A 21,561-nucleotide genomic window follows, 5' to 3' on the forward strand; every position below is an offset into this window, starting at 1 on the left:
CAGAGCAAAACTCTGTCTCAATAAATAAATACCAATAGAAAACTCTCCACAAGTTATTCAAAGCTGATGTTGAAAATTAGGTATTTTATCTAGTCACGCTAAGTTAGGAAATTCTACACTATACAACCTTTTTAAATTATTTAAATGTATTTCTAAAAGTGAAATATTTTCTTGGAGGCGAGGGCCCAGTACACACCTCTGTATTCCTAATGCCAAGTGCAATGCCTAACACAGAGTGGGCATTCAATAAATACTTGGTAGCCTGAAATGTTGACACATTATCCCAGAAAGTGCCTTCAAAGGTCATTTTCCTCTAAGACCTTATGCATCGCTCAGAGTAAAGCATGTCTTAGAACATAAATATAAAACTAACTGAACTAGAAGTAGATGAATTATAAATGCAGAAAAGGGTAATCAGGAAAATCTTCAGAAAAAGTATGGAAACAGATCAACTTTTTAGTACCTAATCACAATACTTCTTAATTATAATTAACTACTACAGGGAGCCCTTGTAAGGGCATTAGTACATTATTTGTCATTATATTCATTTTCATTTTACTTATGCTTTGGTACTATGTTTTAATTCAGCAGATGATATTTGAGGTAATAATGTTTGTCAGCATATCAATGAGTTTTTATCATAATGTTTTTGACATCATTTTTTTGTTCCATAGTATTTGCTATGAAATTTTAAACTACACCTATTTTCCCCTTCAAGAAGTAAATATAGCTCATTGAACATGCTTGCAGTTCTGGAGGTTTCTGTGTCTTTCTTTGTAGTCAGAGTTGGCCCTACACGCCAGCAACCATGTCGAAGGGACCTGCAGTTGGTATTGATCTTGACACTGCATACTCTTGTGTAGGTGTTTTCCAGCATGGAAAAGTAGTGATAATTGCCAATGATCAGGAAAACTGAACCACTCCAAGTTATGTCGCCTTTACGAACACTGAATGATTGATCGGTGATGCCACAAAGAATCAAGCTGTAATGAACCCCACCAACACGGTTTTTGATGTCAAACATCTGATTGGATACAGATTTGATGATGCTGTTGTCTAGTCTGATATGAAGCATTGGTCCTTCATGATGGTGAATGATGCTGGCAGGCCCAAGGTCCAAGTAGAATACAAGGGGGAGACCAAAAGCTTCTATCTAGAGGAGGTGCCCTCTATGGTTCTGACAAAGATGAAGGAAATTGCAGAAGCCTAGCTTGGGAAGACTGTTACCAACGCTGTGGTCACAGTGTCAGCTTATTTTAATGACTCTCAGCATCAGACTACCAAAGATGTTGGAACTATTGCTGGTCTCAATGTACTTAGAATTATCAATGAGCCAATTGCTGCTGATATTGCTTACAGCTTAGACAAAAAGGTTGGAGCTGAAAGAAACATGCTTATCTCTGACCTGGGAGGTGGCACTTTTAATGTGCCAATCCTCACTATTTTTTTTTTTTTTTTTTTTTTTTGAGACGTAGTCTTGCTCTGCCGCCCAAGCTGGAGTGCAGTGGCCGGCTCTCAGCTCACTGCAAGCTCGCCTCCCGGGTTCATGCCATTCTCCTGTCTCAGCCTCCCGAGTAGCTGGAACTACAGGCGCCCGCCTCGTCGCCGGCTAGTTTTTTGTATTTTTTAGTAGAGACGGGGTTCACCGTATTAGCCAGGATGGTCTCGATCTCCTGACCTCGTGATCGCCCGTCTCGGCCTCCCAAAGTGCTGGGATTACAGGCTTGAGCCACCGCGCCCAGCCCAATCCTCACTATTGAGGATGGAATCTTTGAAGTCAAACTTAGAGCTGGAGACACCCACTTGGGTGGAGAAGACTTTGACAACTGAATTGTCAGCCGTTTTATTGCTGAGTTCAAGCGCAAGCATAAGAAAGACATCAGTGAGAAGAAGAGAGCTGTAAGACGCCTCTGTACTGCTTGTGAACATGCTAAGCATACTCTCTCTTCCAGCACCCAGGCCAGTATTGAGATCGATTCTCTCTAAGAATGAATCGACTTCTGTACATCCATTGCCTGTGCCCGATTTGAAGAATTGAATGCTGACCTGTTCCATGGCACCCTGGGCCCTGTAGAAAAAGCCATTCGAGATGCCAAACTACACAAGTCACAGATTCATGACATTGTCCTTATTGATGGTTCTACTCATATCCCCAAGATTCAGAAGCTTCTCCAAGATGTCTTCAACAGAAAAGAACTGAATAAGAGCATCAACCTTGATGAAGCTGTTGCTTATGGTGCAGCTGTCCAGGCAGCCATCCTATCTGGAGACAAAACTAAAAAATGTTCAAGATTTGCTGCTCTTGGATGTCAACCCTCTTTCCTTTGGTATTGAAACTGCTGGTGGAGTCATGATTGTCCTCGTCAAGCACAATACTACCATTCTTACCAAGTAGACACAGACCTTCTGACAGCCTATCTATTGTGACAACCAGCCTGGTGTGCTGATTCAGGTTTATGAAGGTGAGTGTGCTATGACCAAGGATGACAACCTGCTTGACAAGTTTGAACTCACAGACATACCTTCTGCACACCATGGTGTTCCTCTGATTGAAGTCACTTTTGACATTGATGCCAATGCCATCCTCAGTGTCTCTGCCATGGACAAGTGTATAGGAAAAGAGAACAAGATTACTGTCACTAATGACAAGGGTCCTTTAAGCAAGGAAGACATTGAATGTATGATCCAGTAAGCTGAGAAGTACGAAGCTGAAGATAGGAGGTGTCATCCAAGAATTCACTTGAGTCCTAGTCATTCCGCATGAAAGCAACTGTCAAAGATGAGAAGCTTCAAGGTAAGATTAATGATGAGGACAAACAGAACATTCTGGACAAGTGTAATGAAGTTATCAACTGGTTGGATAAGAGTCAGGCTGCCAAGAAGGAAGAATTTGAACATCAGCAGAAAGAGTTGAAGAAAGTCTGCAATCCCATCATTACCAAGCAGTACCAGGGTGCAGGAGGCATGCCAGGAGGAATGCCTGGAGGATTCCCTGGTGGTGGAGCTCCTCCCTCTGGTGGTGCTTCCTCAAGGCCCACCATTGAAGAGGTTGATTAATCTAACATAAATATAGATGTAGCATTGTTCCACACATTTAAAACATTGAAGGACCTAAATCTGTAGCAAATTCTGTGGCAGTTTTTAAAAGTTCACCTGCTGTAGTAGGTTCCTGGGAATTCTCAATACTTGAATATGCAACATGTGCACAGGAGAGGGAAATAACATTGCACTTTATAAGCACTGTATTGTAAGTGGAAAATGCAATGTCTTAAATAAAAATACTTAAAATTGGCACAAAATATATAATTTAACACTGTGTTAAGAATATATCTCTAAAAGTTACAGAGACATAAGCACTTGTATTTTTTATAAATTATTAGTAGCAAAATGCAATCCTGAAGGTATAACTACAGTAAAATTGGGTTTCCCTATTTCCCTTCAAAGTTGGTTTGGCATTATGACTGTATATAGTAAGTATGAAAACAATCATCTATGTGGTAATTGGGAGCTGGGAAAATATCCCATCTACTTTATCATAGTAATTTAAATTGTACCACTGTAAGCCCTATTCTTACCAATTGACATGTACCTCCTCTGAACTTCTTAACCACCTATTATTTACTCAATGCATTCCATCATTAGCACATAACCTCATGCTGTTCATTTTTTAATATAAATTTCTGCCTCCCACCACACACACAAAAACACACATATGCATACACATAATTATATTACAAACTCCCTCATAAGCAGGGATTGGAACTATATATTATGACATCCACTGTGTTTTGTTCAGTGCTGACAAACAGCAGATACTCAATAAGTGTCTTGATATTGATTGTGGTTTGACACATGGGTTATAATAGTTTAACAATGATTTTTGTTTCCTTGATCATTGTTAGAACATCTCTATCCTAGTGGCTTCTGGGTTCATAATAACTGCTTAAGTGTTAAAGATGATGGAGTTTGGACACAGGTTGGGATGGGATGGGAAGCCTCTGGGTAAAACAAAGGTTTTAATTTCATTTAGATGTCTGTTTCAGAAGGGATTTAGAAATCAAAGCTAAGTGCACAAAGTGAAAGACATTTTGGAAATTATGTGGTTTATTTAATCAGTTTCTTTTTTTTTTTTTTTTTTTTTTTTGAGACCTCGCTCTGTCGCCCAAACTGGAGTGCAGTGGCCAGATCTCAGCTCACTGCAAGCTCCACCTTTCGGGTTCATGCCATTCTCCTGCCTCAGCCTCCCGAGTAGCTGGGACTACAGGCAACTGCCACCTCGCCCGGCTAGTTTTTTTTTTTGTATTTTTTAGTAGAGACGGGGTTTCACCGGGTTAGCCAGGATGGTCTCGATCTCCTGACCTTGTGATCCACCCGTCTCGGCCTCCCAAAGTGCTGGGATTACAGGCTTGAGCCACCGCGCCTGGCCTATTTAATCAGTTTCTAAAGGAACTTGTTTAATTCTAGTTCCTGAATAGATTCTGTGGTTGCAGTTGTCTTATTTGCTGACTAAAATATGTAATACAAAAAACATGCAATTGCAATTTTTGGAATAAATGCATCATATTGTTGAGCATAAATGATCTCCAAAATATCTGCTCAATATCCCAAAGTGCACTGATAAACATAACTGTTATTCTTGATAAAAGGTATGATCCCATGGTATCTGAAAAATTGTCATTTTTTAGATTATTTAAGAGTCTGTATTCGAATTTAACCAAGATTACTTTAAAATTTAACTTTTGGAAAAATGACACATGAAATGTATTTGGCTATTCCCAATCACAATACGTTAGTTTGTTGTAATTCACACAGAGCTATTTTTTCATAGAGTTTCACTTATGAAACTGGCTCTTATTACAAAAATGAAGTATACCTTGTTGCAGTACTATTGCTTTATTTTGAGATTTGAGTGGGGAGAAAGGCTAATATTTCTATCTTACTAATATTGTGTTTACCAGTTTTTAATTCTCATTTAAGATTCTTTCCATAAAACAAGTTATAATGGGAAAGGGGGAAAGACGTTCTTGTGTACCTGATTTTCAGGGTAAGGAAAGCAAAAATGTTAAGCTCAGTTACTGAAAATAATTTTTACATATTGCATATACCTGCTTAAGAAAGGCCTTAGAATAATCATACTTTGGAGACAAAATAAAATTTAGAGACATCTAACACAGTCCTCTCATTTCACAAATCAAAGGAGGCTCAAAGAAGCCAAGTGGCTGAACCTAGATCACACAGTTACTGGAAAAGCTGGAAATTGGACCTAAGCCTTCAATACTTTACCATCCCTTAGTATTAACCAACAGAAGGAAAATGTAAAAATGCAGAATGGTGAAAGAGTTCACAAGAAAGAGTAGTCCGCCAAGAGTCTGGCATCCCAAAGTAAATCCAAGTTACATTACTGATGATTTGCCTAATAATTTTATATCCCTACCAACTCTCCTCATTGACCTTGCCCCTTTCTAAATTTATTATTTTCCCAGTTTCAGCTTTTGCTTCATCTCTTGGGCCTTAGGCTAACCTGGAATTACTAGCCTTTGTTGGACAAGACATGAGTAGGGCTGTTTCTTAAGCCAAAATCTATAGTGATTTCCCTTGATCCCATAAACATGTACAAGTCTCCCCGATAATTAAAGCACTTCTTTGACTTTTTGCCTCCCTCTGAAAAATGTTTCCTCTCCTAAAGGTCAGAATCAAGCCCCACCACCGCCCCCACCGCCCGCCCTGCCACGACACACACGCAAAAATCTAGTTTCATAAAAAACAAATGCAAAATGTGAACCTTGCTTGAAATCTAATTTAAATAAAGCAACTCATTTATATCCTAATTTGAGCCAATTATTAAAAGTGAATACAGATTAGGTAGTAGGTGATATGAAGTAATCATTTTAACTTTATGCAGTAAAATCACTTTATGGTGTTATGTTTAAAATGTCATATAATTCAAGGTGTATAAAGAAGTACTTAAAAGAACAGAACATCCAGAATGACAAACTTGGTGAATTCTTTCTCTCACAAAAGCTATAAAAATACTTGCAAAACTACAAAAATCAACTGTTTTAGAATCCTGAAAATTAATCAAAGGTACAGATTTGGCTTAAACATATTCATTTAAAAGCAGTCTACTGAACATCAGTTAGAACAGTGGGATCTATGTTGTTTTAACTTTGGGCTACTTTCATTCCCCTCTCACCACAGTAACAGAGCACAGTAACCAGCCAGTTGAATGGGGACTGATTTGTTTTGGAGCTTCACGTAAAGCCCCATCCTTAGAACACTTTCAATATTTCGACAATATTTACAATAATTCCTTTGAAACACATTATTCCCAGATAATTGGGCTATTTATCCTGACTCTGAGTTTAGTTCTTCGGAAAAAGCCTTGTCTCTAGAGTTTTGAAAACAATAACATGAGCTGCATTTAATAACATTGCACTTGCCTAAGCCTGTGAACTCAGTTGTAACAAACAAGAAGCTGGCTAAAAATTTAAAAGGAATATATCGGTAATGGGAAAAGGACCAACACAAGGGACTCTAAAATGCTGCAACATATTTCAGGAGATCTAAAAGGCTGCACAAGTGTGTATGTCTGTACACATGCCGAAGAAAACTCAGAGAGGGCATAAACAACTCATCTCTAGCTACCTTTGATGCTGGACTCAAGCAGGAAGTAAAAGCTAATATTGACCTGTAAATTCTCTGACATTTGAAGGTGCGACCTCCCACAAAAATCTCCTTGGAACAGGGTGGAAGAAAAATTGGCTCATAGCGTTTAATAGAATATTCTGAACAATCACTGGCTGACTACAAACAATGCTGATTCAGGGGCAACTCTTAAGAAGTAAGGATTAAAAATAAAAACAAATATCAAAGAAAAATGCTACCAGAGAAAATAGCAGCCACATATTGCAAGGAATACAGAATCTATAGAAGTATTCTAGGAAAGTAACTGAACCAAGCAGCAATGAGGACAAAATCTCATAAACAACAATAAACACTACAGGTTGGGTAGACTGATTTCAAAGTCACTACAATATGTTATTTAAAACGTCCGAGTTTCAACAAGAAATTTCAAGACATGCAACGAAACAGGAAAATATGCCAGGCATGGTGGTTCAAGCCTGTAATCCTAGCACTTTGGGAGGCCAAGGTGGGTGAATCACTTGAGGTCAGGAGTTTGAGACCAGTCTGACTCTGTCTCTACTAAAAATACAAGCCCTGTGAAACCCTGTCTCTACTAAAAATAGTGAAACCCTGTCTCTTCTAAAAATACAAACAATAGCCGGGTGTTGTGGCATGCACGTGTAATCTCAGCTGCTTGGGAGGCTGAGGCATGAGAATCACTTGAATCTGGGAGGTGGAAGTTGCAGTGAGCTGAGGTCATGCCACTGCACTCCAGTCTGTGCAAAAGAGTGAGACCCAATCTCAAAAAAAAAAAAAAGAAAGAAAGAAAAAAGGAGAAAAGAAACAGGAAAGTATGGCATATAGGCAGGAATTAAATAAGTCAATAAAAAGTGTACAGAGGGGGCCTAGATGTTGGACTTATCAGACTAGGAGTTTAAATCAGCTATATAAATATGTTAAAGAACTAAAGAAGACTATCTTTAAAGAATTAAAGAAAACTATGATGATAATGCTCACTAAATAGAGAAAATCAGTAAAGAGATACAAATTCATTTAATATTTAAAAGAACAAAAATTCGGAAGTTGAAAAGTACAATAACTGAAATGGCAAATTCATTAGATAGGCTTAATAGAACATTTCAGAAGGCAGAAGAAAGAAACAATAAACTTGAAGATAAGTCAAAAGAGATTATCCCATCTGAAGAACAGAGAGAATAAAGGAAAATGAACAGAGCCTCAAAGGCCTGTGAAACACCATCAGATTATGCGTAATGGGAGTTCAGAAGGATAGGATAGAAAGATACAGAAAATATATTTAAAAAAACAATGGCTGAAATTTTCCCAAATTTGATAGAAAACACTAATTTACACATCAAAAAGCTCAATGAACACCAATTAGGATAAACTCAGGGATACACACCTAGATACTTCATAGTCAAAGAGTTGAAAGGCAATGACAGAGCAAATTCTGGAAGAAGCAAGACATAAATGACTCAACATATACAAAGGGACCCAAATAAGATTAGCAGTTGACTTCATCAGAAGCTGTGAGAGCCAGAAAGCATTGGGATGACATATTTGAAGGGCTGATAGAAAAATATCGTCTACCAAGAATTCTATTCCCAGTAAAACTATCCCTTAAAAAAATGAAAAAGAAAGACATTTCCAAATAAAAAAATAGATAGAATTTGTAGTCCCCATACCTAACCTATATCTACCAAAGGGAATCTTTCAACTGAAATGAAAAGGTAGATGGTAACTTGAATCCACATGAATGAAAACTCTTTTCTCTTTTCAAATGGTTTAAAAGACAAATCCATGAAAAAAAATCACACAAATATTTTGATGCATTATAATGCATAAAAATATAATTTGCATGACAATGATATCACAAAGAAAGGGGAGGAAATGGAAGTATATTGGAGCAATATGTCTACATAGTATTGAAGTTTAATGTTAATCTTAACATGATTGTTTCAAATTAAGATGCATATTATATATGGAGTGACTGAAAATTGGATAATGAAATTTTACTGTAATTAAATAAAGTTGATGGTTGCCTAACATTGTGAATATGCTAAAAATCACTGAATTGTACACTTTAAAGGGTGAATTTTATGGTATAAGATATATATCTCAATTTTAAAAAGGAATAAAAAGGAATATTGTAAGTCCCAGAGCAAACACTAATACTATTTTTAAGTAAATAACATCAAATAAAAACATAGTGAAAAAAAATCCAAAAGGAATTTAATGAATAATAATAACTACCTTACTTAATTTTGTTATGCTTAACTGCTTGGCATCTAGCTGGAACCCAATATACTGTACCTATGTCTATTATTAGCCTTATTTTTGTTATTGTTATTGTATTCATAGCATAAAATCATTTCCTCAAGGCCACAGCTTTGCTCTAGTAGTCATTGAATAAATAATAGCAATAGGTAAGAAAGTAAGGTGAGTCTAGGTTTAACTTTGCTGTTTCACTACTTTTTTCTTTATTTACACTTTTATTTTTCTTATTAACTTTCACCTTTGTGTACAGTTAAATTAACTGCTTTTTTTTTTTTCAAATAGTTTTAACACACGTCTGAAAAAACTGCAAGGGAGCATGAGGTAAGCCTAGAAGCGTCATATGATGGCACTTGCAATCTCTCGTAAGATCTTTTGTTTACTTCAAAGTATAAATTGGACAGATCTTAATTACATTGTTAGAATAGTTTACATCAGAATTAAGTACAGTCTTCGATTCACTACAGTTGCTGTCTTTTGTTTAGTTATTTACATAAGTAATTAGTGTTTACAAATTATGTGTAAACAATATTATGACTCACTGAAAGTGAAATCTTTACGTGAATAACCCACAGTGAAAGCCAATTGAGTAACTTGTCATAGTAATACATGCTAAAAGGTTTATTTATGAAACATTGGCCTTCAAAAATTGCCTTAACATTTTTCAATGAAATAAGTTTGGAGAAGTGGCCATTTAATTTTCATATTCCACTTAAATAACAAGAAGCTTATCTTACTCTGTTGTATTTAAACTGAGAAAATATATATTTATGTTATGTTATATTATATTACGTTTGTTTGAACCAATATACTACTTCCAGAACATTTGTTTTGGTACACGTGAAAATACATAATTTACATTTTTATATGCATAATATATTTTTGCTTGTAAATAGGGGTTTGGTTAAATGTCATACTAAAATAATAATAACCTTAAAATTGTATAGAAAGTTAAAATTTACTAAATATTTTCACATTCAGCTTTTAATATTCACAAATACCTGTGAAGTAGATGCTAAGTGAGATATTGTAGGTTAAAATACTTATCAAGATAGATACACAATGAAAGTCATTTATAAAAGAGAATCTAGTTTGTAGAGATAATCAGTGACTTACCAAAATCAAAATACTAATATAACATTACTTAAGAGTCATTTGGCTGGGCGCGGTGGCTCAAGCCTGTAATCCCAGCACTTTGGGAGGCCGAGGTGGGCGGATCACGAGGTCAGGAGATGGAGACTATCCTGGCTAACACGGTGAAACCCCGTCTCTACTAAAGAATACAAAAAAAAAAAAACTAGCCGGGCGATGTGACGGGCGCCTGTAGTCCCAGCTACTCCGGAGGCTGACGCAGGAGAATGGCGTGAACCCGGGAGGCGGAGCTTGCAGTGAGCTGAGATCCGGCCACTGCACTCCAGCCTGGGCGGCAGAGCGAGGCTCCGTCTCAAAAAAAAAAAAAAAAAAAAAAAAAAAAAAAAGAAAAGAGTCATTTGATCAAAAAGACTTAGTTAAAATAGAGTATTCCTTAGCCAGAATTAATGCTAAAGGCTATAAACTATCAAATTTAAATATGTATATGATTAGCTTATTAATGTTTAGCCTTTATATAATTTTCTATTGAACATTTCCTTTTTAGTAGTAACCAAATTATACTATAATGTTTAGTGGAAATAATTTGTTATCTTTATTTTTTACTCCAATTGCCCTTCAACAGAACACCGAGGTTGATTACAACGGTTTATATGTGCCACTCACTGGTGAAATTTATACAGTTTGTAATCAGGTTTATGAGGAATTGAAAATTAGAGACTTCACTTTCTTCCATCACAAGAAACACTTCAGACAACAGAGAATTTACTTTTCATTACACATTTCATTTATTTATTTTATATATTGTTATATATTTCATTTATATATGTCATTATATATATTTTATATACCTTCTACTTTGAATATATTTTCATACAAAATTAAATACATAATAGTTAGTTTCAGCTATTAGTTTAATAGAACATAGTCAGCTTTGTCCTTTGTACTTGCTCTTAAAAGAGTGAATCCAGAAACTTTTTCCTCCCTATCAATATAAAGGAGCTATTACGCTAAGATGGGGTTAAAGTAAAATACGGGGTATAAGATGAGGTTAAAGTAAAACAGAAAATGAGTAAGTGCTTAATGAATATCAATGCCTCTAAATTAATTTCCCTTTAAAGTTTTGTTCTACAGAATTTTGAGGAGAAAATAGGTTTTTTCTTAGCCAGTGCAGGCTTTTGGGTTCGAAGAATGAATTTGATCTAGAATAAGGAAATCTCTTGCTCTGCAGAAGACAGCCTGATGTAATTCTCCCACGTGTACTCTAAGTACTAACTCAGAATTCTCTTTCTTCTTTATTCTAAATAGGGTTCTAATAGGATTTAGAAATCCACATTTGTCATGATCTTACAATTACATAAAAAACAACAATGTAAAATCTTCAGTGGCTTGGCTAATTTGCAATTGTACATGCTCCCATAGAAACTCTTGTATATCCCTTAACATGTTACTACAGAATAAAAATAGAAATAAACAGGATGAAAATAAAAATTCTATCTCCAATATCTGTGTTACTAAATATTTCTCAGTGAAAAGAACTCCATTAGAAAATCAATCTCATTCAAACTTGTCTTGTTGATGCTCTTCCTTTAAAAGAAACAATGGCATTCGGTCATGGGAAAATTTATTTCATTAAGTGTAATTTTGGGACTTAATGTTATGTGAACATTGAGTAAGCATCTTGTCTTTACTATATTTTGAATGCAGAATAACTAGATAGCAAAGATTTTAGATTTTTGATAGATTTTATTTGAAACACAAAACAAACTTCAGCACACAAGGAATATGGAAATTTGACTAAAAAGGAAAAGAAAGAAACTAACTTTTAATGATTAGTCCAATGATCCTTTTACTATACAGTTCAAGCACTGTTAGGAGTACATACAGAAAAACATGAACAATTAAGATCCATAGTTGTAATATATTCTGTTCAGCATATGAAAGACACCTTTCAAGATTGAGTTACTGCCCTTTAAGATAAAGGCTAAGTAGGCTTTTCTTATTCATTGCATAATGCTTAGGAGTGAGGATTATGGGTATATAGTCCATTCATTCTAAGCAATTTTCTTTTATGTTCACTTAGATGACAACAAGGATAAAAGGTCTTCCGAGTATTAAAATAATGTATAATTAATGAGTAGGTTTTTCATCTATGATCTCTTGCTGGGACTAACCAAACTGATTATAAAGATCATAGGAACATAAAAGTACATATGAAATTAACACTATTGTATGAAATAGAAATTCTTATTTTCATCTCCCTATCATTGATAAAGGCACTAAACTACCTTCATAATGATACTTTCAGATTTTGAGTAACTTGTTCAAGTGGCATAACTAGGTATCTTAATTATAGAATCTTAAGACATAAAAGACGACCTCAAAAAAAATCTCATTCAAGCTTTTATACCAGGCATAAATTCCTTGCATAATGACTAGTGATGGTTGGTGGTGCCCTCTCTTTGAAAGACAGAGCTTTTATTGAACCCTAAGCTGATTCTTTGTGTATCTTTTACCATTTATCTTGCTTTTGTCTTTGGAAGTATATGAGCATGAAAATCGTTCAAGTCTGAAGATATATCGTGACCCCTCCCATTTCTCCTTAATTCCACTTCTAATCGCAAGACAGCAGAGGCATTACAATCTGGGCCTTCAAACTGTCGTAGGTAAGTATTAATAGAGTCTCAACTGAACTGAAATAAAATTATTTTGAGTAAAGCTATAGTTCTAAAACAGTGTGTATCAGCTAGGACCATGTACAGTACTAATAAGTGTCCAATAACTATTAACTAATAGTATTATGGTAGGGCTTGGAGAAATTACCCTTAAATATACAAAAGACTGTTGTTTCCTTAGTTATGTTACTGTGTGTCTCTAGAGCCATATCAAGACATCAAGCAAGAATCAACATTTGTTGTCGTTGTTGCTGTTGTAGTTTTTCAGGAACATAGTATGTTCAACATTTCCGTAAGTCGGTGGCAGAAATAGCACTCTGGCTAGCTGGGAGAATGGTACTTTTAATAGCAGTGATGTGAGGATGGATATTAGCCTTTTGTGGCCCTAAAATGAGGTAAAATTGTGTACCTCAATTTCCCTCATCTGTAAAGCGGAAAAAATACTTATATGTTGGTTGTGTGGATTGAATAAGATAAATGGACAGAGTAAGTGTTCACTTAAAGTTAGCTATTATAATACTTGCTATAATCGTTTCCTTCACCACCATCATTGAACCCATTTAAAAGGCTCTTGGGATAGACATACAGGCTTTGAGGGAAAAGTCCATGAAGTAAGGCCTAAGAACTTAGCTCTCTAGGAATTGGCACATTAGTAGATGATATAAAAATTATTGAAAGTTTCCAAGTCTGGGCACGGTGGCTCATGCTTGTATTCTCAACACTTTGTGAAGCTGAGGTGGGTAGATTGCTGTAGCCCAGGAGTTCACGACCAGCCTGGGCAACATAGTGAAACTCTGTCAACAGAAAGAAAGGAAAGGGAAAGCGGAAGGGGAAGGGGAAGGGGAAGGGGAGGGAAGGAAGGGAAGGGAGAAAGAAAGAGAAAGGAAAGGAAAGGAAAGGAGAAAAGAAAAGAAGAAAGGAAAGACAGAGAAGGAAGGAAGGAAGAAGGAAAGAAGGAAGGAGGGTGGGATGGAAGGAAGGAAGGAAAGAAGGAGGAAGAAAGAAGGAGGAAGGAAAGAAGGAAGGAAGGAAAGAAAGAAAGAAAGAAAGAAGAAAGAAAATAAAAAGAAAGGAAAGAGAGAGAAAGAAGGAAGGAGGGAGGGAAGGAAGGAAGAGAGAGAGAGAAGGAAGGAGAAAAAGAAAGAAAAAGAAAGAAAGAAAGAAAGAAAGAAAGAAAGAAAGAAAGAAAGAAGAAAGAAAAAGAATTCCATGAAGGAATGAGATTTAAGAAGAAAAAGAAAAATGAGGAGAATCTTCAAATCACCAGAACTGGACACTACAGAGAGAGCTCTAATCTTTCTCGAGAAGGCAGAGTACGTCTCCTCTTAAGGAAGAAAACGTAGAAGGTGCGTCCCATAGTTGGCAGTAGAATACTGATAGCATTTAAACTTTTGGCGCATTGTTTTATGTATTAAATAGGGATAGTACATGTATAATACTTGGAACAATGTCTGGCCCTGAGCAAAAACTCAGGTGTTGGCCGTTATTATTTAACTTTGACAGTGCTGCCTATCTGCCTGTAATGAAATTATTTTTGCAACCAAACTGGAATGTTAACTAAAATTACATTATTTATTTATTTTGTGCATTTATTGGAGAATTAAACCAGTAATTAAATATGTAAAAGTCATACATTTCTTTTTTTTTTTTGAGACGGAGTTTCACTCTCCTTGCCCCCAGGCTGGAGTGCAATGGTGAGATGTCAGCTCACCGCAACGTCCACCTCCTGGGTTCAAGCGATTCTCCTGCCTCAGCCTCCTGAGAAACTGGGATTACAGGCATGCGCCATCACACCCGGCTAATTTTGTATTTTTAGTAAAGACAGGGTTTCTTCATGTTGGTCAGACTGGTCTCGAACTCCCAACCTCAGGTGATCTGCCCACCTCGGCCTCCCAAAGTGCTGGGGTTACAGACATGAGCCACCGCACCCAGCCAAAGTTGTACATTTCTAATGAGGATAGAAGAGAGAAAGAGCAAAGGATAACCAGAGGTAGAAGACTCTAGATATAAAAACAAAAATCAGGACCTCTGGACTGTATTCTCCAATATATGTCATTGTAATTTCAATGTACTGATGCCATTATTCTTTTTGTATTTAGAATGGAAACTTACCCGGTAAAGAAATTTTTTTCTCTAGGATAAGGAGCCCAAGGTGAAGTGATTAAGGATATTGTTAAAGGGAAAGGGGATATTGGGAGAAGACATTTCAACCCCAAAGTAATGATTCACAGATGAAGATGTGCGGGCCTGGGAATTTCCAAGAATATCACCTCATGAACTGATTTGCAAAGAGGAAAGAGGCCTTCATTTATGCATTAAAAAAAAAAAAAAAAGACCAGATATAGGAGTAGATGCTAGGTATATACAAATACACAAGGACGACAAGTTACCTGTTAAACTTTTCAGAGGGATGTTTTTTTGGGTGAATGCCTGAGGACAGGAATTAAGGCATCAGTGTACAGACTCAAGATCAGCCCTATGGAATATGTAAGCCCTGTGAATGATAACCATAAGTAACAAAGAAAGATAAAACAGAGATAGCTGTTTTACAGAGGGACTTTGTGAAGGGGACAGGGACGAGTATTGCTTTATCAATGTTTAGATAACAAAATGTGCCACAGTTATAAAGGGGCATTTTCCTAATTTATGCGAGGAGCACAGCTAAGTACAATGAAGACTGACGCAAATGCAGCACACGTGGTATCTTGAGGGTTTGTAGATTTGGCAGTCCCGGGTGACAGCACTCTGAAGAGGTAACCAGCATTCTCATGGAAGGCACCAGTGGTGAAATGGCAAAGCGTCAGCGGAGACCACAATGCCTGGTGGGAGACTGTGGATGCCCAACAGACATGGCGGTACTCAGCAGATGCCGAGCAAATGATGATGGATACCCAGTGGCAGATGATGAATGCCCAGTGGGAGATGATGAATGCCAAATGGGAGATGATGGATGCCCAGTGGTAGATGATGGATGCCCAGCAGATACTATGAATGATGGTGGGTGATGGTAGATACATGTGTGCTCCATGAAAGCCCAGAATAATTGCAGCAGTGCATGATGAAAATTGATTTGCTCATGATCACATGAAAGAACCCCTGGGGACTTCTAGAAGTACTTAGGGGAAAATGAGTGTACTTTTTCTAGAGGGCTAGAGGACCTTTGTTAGCACAGGGGATAACAAGCCAGTGAATGAGGAGTATCAACATGAAAGCTATCTCTTCTGTGCTCACAGCTGTGATGCCCGTCACAAATGTGAACACTTTTAGGGACCAGGCAGGTAATATCAGTGGGTAAGACAGCTGGGTATAAGAAGATGGGGAATGGTAGAAAACATAGCAAAGTTGGAACTCACTCTTAAAATGTATTCAAATTATAAAGTTTAAAAATGTTTGGCTAGGCCAAAACAAAATTCACCTGCAGGCAAAATTCAGCCAAAGAGCCACTATAACAATATGTTCCAATGCCCTTGGGCTTAATATGTCATCTATCTAGGGATGTGGTCCCACCTTTATGCACACAAGAAAATTGTTTCACTTTGAGAATGAACTTTAGTCATACAAATGTTGGAGGTATTTAATATATATGAGAAGATTGTCTTCTGCCATTCATTAACCAATTCGAAGAAATCAGGGAGATTTTATTTATTACATGTTTATTTTCATAAACTGTATATGTTTCCAGAACATTTAGGACAACTTGGACTCCAGTGAATAACTTTTGATGGAGTCCCTGAAAATCCCCAGGCATGACAGTGGAAAATATGATGGATCTATACTTTCTTTTTTTTTTTTTTTTTTTGGAGGCGGAGTCTCGCTCTGTCGCCCGGACTGGAGTGCAGTGGCCAGATCTCAGCTCACTGCAAGCTCCGCCTCCCGGGTTTATGCCATTCTCCTGCCTCAGCCTCCCGAATCTATACTTTCTAGATCTATTCCCAAACCCTCTTGCCCAAATGTAGTTCTGATCTAGGTTTGACAATATCTATCTTTTACAAAAAGACATAAATCTCTAGCAAAAGGGGGTTCGGATTAAGGCATTCTTCAAAATAAATGAAGACAAAATTACAAAATCCGGGAAGATTTATAAGCATATATTCCATTTTAATGGAATAACTAAATTTCAAAGATAATTCACTGTCATATATCTAGAAAATCATATATATGTATATATACACATATATATACAGTTTATATAGACATATATATGTGTATATATACACATATATATGTAGAGAGAGAGATAGAGACAGAGAGAGAGTAATTTTTGGGTGGGAGGGTGTCTTATTTAGCAGTTATATGTTTTAATGTAGTTATTCATCAAAGGAACATTCTAAGTGACATATAACATGAAGAAATGACTACAAACAAGGGCTTTGGAGTTTTTTAGGCCTGCGCTTAATAATCAGTTGTGTTACTTAAAAGTTCTAAGGTCTTGGGCACATTACTTATCTCTTCTATACGTTACTTTCCTTTATTTAAAATATGAAAAAATAGGGCCGGGCGCGGTGGCTCAAGCCTGTAATCCCAGCACTTTGGGAGGCCGAGTCGGGTGGATCACGAGGTCAGGAGATCGAGACCATCCTGGCTAACACGGTGAAACCCCGTCTCTACTAAAAAATACAAAAAACTAGCCGGGCGAGGTGGTGGGCGCCTGTAGTCCCAGCTGCTCGGGAGGCTGAGGCAGGAGAATGGCGTGAACCCGGGAGGCGGAGCTTGCAGTGAGCCGAGATCCGGCCACAGCACTCCAGCCTGGGCGACAGAGCGAGACTCCGTCTCAAAAAAAAAATAAAATAAAATATGAAAAAATAGATAATACACATTCCTTTGAAAGAGTTTGGAAGAGTTAATGAAATTCTTTGCAGAATGCCTGGGGATATAGTATAGTCTCAGTTAATGATAATTATTTTTAATGTAAAGATGAAATGGGTTGATTGTAGTTTAGGGCTTTACAAAGTTACTAGTCAACAATTTTAGTTCTCTCCCTTCCAGTCCTCAATCCTTCCAAATTCCAATTAACATACTTAACCGGTTGGTTAGTTTCCTTTTTACATAGATAATTTTATATTTTGATAAAAACCAACCCTTTTATAACCTCCACAGGAATTTTAGCTACCAGACTTATTTCCGATTCACAGGTTTTTTGACTCAGGTGAACAGAAAACCAAGCCTGATACATTTACATTCTCAAAGGATTCAAATTATTTAGGTAATTATTACTACTAGCCCTAACTTAGAAAGATAAGCAAAAAACTAAAGAATTTTAAATATGTAAAAATTATATCAGTGTTTACTTGCTTTAGTTCATTAACATGGCTGTAATTACATTATGTAATTTTCAATTTCTGAAAGCACCTCCTCTAATTAAGAAAAAAAATGCACCTAAAATGGATAATGCATTTCCATAACAAAGTAACCTAAAATGCACTTCTGGCACAGATGTTTGATTGCATGGGTTGCATACTAGTAATGAAGTGAGAAACCTATGTCTTCCACATCCTCTGTATGTCTAGTTTGGTTGAAGTGTTGCAAACAAATTATAAATATGTTGTTGTCTGAAAAGAAATCATGGCTATTAGAAAGAGGATGTGGGTCAGATGTGGTAACTCATGCCTGTAATTCCAGCAGTTTGGGAGGCTGAGGTGGGAGGATTGCTTGAGCCCAGGACTTAGAGACAACCTGGGCAACAGAGTGAGACCCTATCTCTACAAATAAATAATTTAAAAAATTAGCAGGGCATGGTGGCACGTGCCTGTTGTTCTAACTACTTGGGATGCTGAGGCAGGAGGATTGCCTAAGCCCAGGAGGTCAAGGCTGCAGTGAGCTGTGATTGTGCCACCACACTCCAGCCTGGGTAACAGAGTAAGAATCTGTCTCAAAAAAGAAAAAAAAGAAAGATACGGGGTTGTGTATTTCCATTGTGCCAAATTAAATAACACATATGAAAGCATCATGAGTGCTCAATAGCAGATATTTTATGATAATGTCTAGATAAAGAATCAGAAGTTCAAGAACGGAATCTGTGTACTTGTATAAATTAATCCAATTGCTTTGAAAAAAGAAATTACTTTCATATGGTAGCCGCAAATATTGGTAGGCAAAAATTACCCGAGAAGAAGGCTATAGAAACTTGCTGGAGAACCCTTCCTTTGTGGAACATCCATTTCAAAACCATATAGAAATGTTTAATAATAATAATAAATAGCAGTTTAATCCTGCAAAGCTACATAGATTAGCAAGTATGTGACTTAAATAGTTAACATTTCTTTTTGCCTCTTGCTTTTTAATTATTACTGGAAAGGATATTTTTTCCAGTGGCTTCCCTCTCCTTACTCTGAATATATCTGTGTCTTATGAATGACTGCCATTTTCCAAAGTGAGGGTGCCATCCAGATCTTTGTTACTGTCTTGCCTCTACTTTTCCACCTAGATAGTAAACTCCTTGAATGCATGTTTGTTTTCTGTTCCTGCTGTATCATATCATTTAATATGGCACCTAATCTATAGTGAGTGGTCAAAACAGATTAATGAATGGTGTTGACTTGATTCCAGTTGAATCTGAGTTGTTGGAATGCAGTGGATTGAGTAGAGCCATGGATGGGGAATAAAGGGGTAATTTCCAGTGTTTAGTAAGTGTGTGGGGATGTTGTTACTCCACGAAGTGTGAGAAACAGAGATCAGACCCTAGAACAAGCAAGGTACCAGAGAGCATGGCTCCATTCTGCTCATCAATGAGTTTGTACAAAGCACTAAAAATCCAAAAAACAACTCAAGGAGTTGAGATTGACGAATTGGGGCCCCATGGAAAGTTAAATATGACGTAAATATTTGGAAACTTGATAAAGAAAATTTAGGACAAGGATTATTTTAAACTTACAAGATCTATATTTAGGTTATTTTTTTTTTTTTTTTTTTGAGATGGAGTCTCGCTCTATTGCCCAGGCTGGAGTGCAGTGGCCTGATTTCAGCTCACTGAAAGCTCCGCCTCCCAGGTTTACGCCATTCTCCTGCCTCAGCCTCCCAAGTAGCTGGGACTACAGGCACCCGCCACCTTGCCCGACTAGTTTTTTGTATTTTTTAGTAGAGACGGGGTTTCACCGTGTTAGCCAGGATGGTCTCGATCTCCTAACCTCGTGATCCGCCCTTCTCGGCCTCCCAAAGTGCTAGCATTACAGGCTTGAGCCACCACGCCCGGCCGGGTTACATCTTTTAAGCCAAATTTTCATTTAATATTTTTAAAGATGCAATTTATATGCCAAAGCAGTTAAGTTTTAAACATATAATTTTAATATGTATATATACACACGTTTTAATTTTAAATAAGCCTGGGGTAGATTGAGTCTAAACCTTACAATGTGTTACTAGCAGAGAGACCACAAAATTAGAAGGAATAAATGAAGATCTGATAAACTAGGCAGCCTGATGTCTCCTCTGAGCACAAAGATACTCATGATAGTAAGTTACCAGACCAATCTAATGGAAGCTGCAGAAAAGGAGGATGGTTGAGATGGAAGATACACTTATTTTTCAAGGGGAGAAAAGGATAGGAATCGAGACAACTGATCTGAAAAGTTTGACATGCAACTAGATAAGCCCTAGGAATATAAAAGAGGAAATTTAATTTGAACTGTAGGCATGAGGAAGCTGTGAGCTGATTTGTTCCAATTTAGTCACGGTAAATATATGTAAACCTGAACATGAGTATTTTTTATTCCTACTATTGAAAAATGCAGGGTGTAATTTTTGTGAAAATAAATTCTTTTTGTGCAAGAACATGGAAGAAAACTGCCACTGTTATGTGAATGATAAAAAATTGTAATCTGGGTTCCTTAATAGGGTTCTATACACCTAAGGTTAAAATATCTATATCAGGCAAAACAAAAGTGGGGGGAGGATATAGTTCAAAAAGAAGATTTAATAATTATTTGCACATTGTGATGGAATTTTTAACATGGGGGAATAAGTCCGAATGTCTGTGCCTGGATGTAATTCTTACCTCTGTATCAGTACTGATTTTGATTTAAATGTGTTCTTTTTTCTCCATTGGTGATTTGCTTGTTAATGAAGCATTAATTGGTTTCGTAATATTTGTGCTTCTTCTGTTTTGTTTAGGGTGGCTGGCACAGAAGGCTTATATAACTTGAAAATCTCAGAAAAAACATATATTTTTGAAAGACCTAATAGATAACAGAACATGTTTTCTTTTTAGAGACAGGTTCTCATTCTGTTGCCCAGGCTGGAGTGTAGAGGCATGATCATAGGCCACTGCAGCCTCAATTCCCAGGCTCAATCCATCCTCCCACCTCAGCCTCCTAAGTAGCTGGGACTACTGGCATGCCACTATGCTTGGCTATTTTTTAATTGTTTTGTGGAGATAGAGGTCTAACTATGTTGCCCAGGCTGTTCCCAAATTTTGGTCTCAGATGGTTCTCCTGTCTTGGCCTCCCAAACCTCTGAGATTACAGGCATGAGCCACCATGCCCAGCCAGATAACAAACACGTTTAAGTTTGACATTCATCATTATTGTAAACTTTTGCTTCCTTTTAAGACTTAAATATTGGTGTTTAAAAAGAAAATGAACTGAAATAACACACTGTCTTTTCCAATGAACAAAATAAATGTGATAATATTCAATTTGTACATTGATTTGAATAAATTGGTGTAATTTCACTGTGTATGAGTGTGGTCATTATTATTAAAACTTAGAGTAGCAAATCTGCAGGAAAAGGGGCATAGGATTACTTAATATGTGGCTGGGCAAAGGCTTATTGTTTCTCTGTGTGTGTGTGTTTGTGTGTATGTGTGTTTGTGTTTTTTAAGGTTTTATTCCTCTTAACCTTACAATGTTGGTAACACACATCTACTGAAAGAGACCAAATGAAATCT

General features: G+C 36.9%; 1 protein-coding gene and 1 pseudogene across 1 annotated transcript in view; one reads left to right on the top strand and one right to left on the bottom strand.

Moving 5' to 3' along the window:
* The window catches only part of HTR2C (5-hydroxytryptamine receptor 2C), a 189,280-nt gene that overhangs the window by 137,168 nt on the left and 30,551 nt on the right, over window positions 1-21,561 (bottom strand).
* On the top strand, window positions 809-3,097 carry LOC117077878 (annotated as a pseudogene).

Source organism: Trachypithecus francoisi, unplaced genomic scaffold, assembly GCF_009764315.1.
Source record: "Trachypithecus francoisi isolate TF-2019V2 unplaced genomic scaffold, Tfra_2.0 Lachesis_group6, whole genome shotgun sequence".
Taxonomy (NCBI): Eukaryota; Metazoa; Chordata; class Mammalia; order Primates; family Cercopithecidae; genus Trachypithecus; species Trachypithecus francoisi.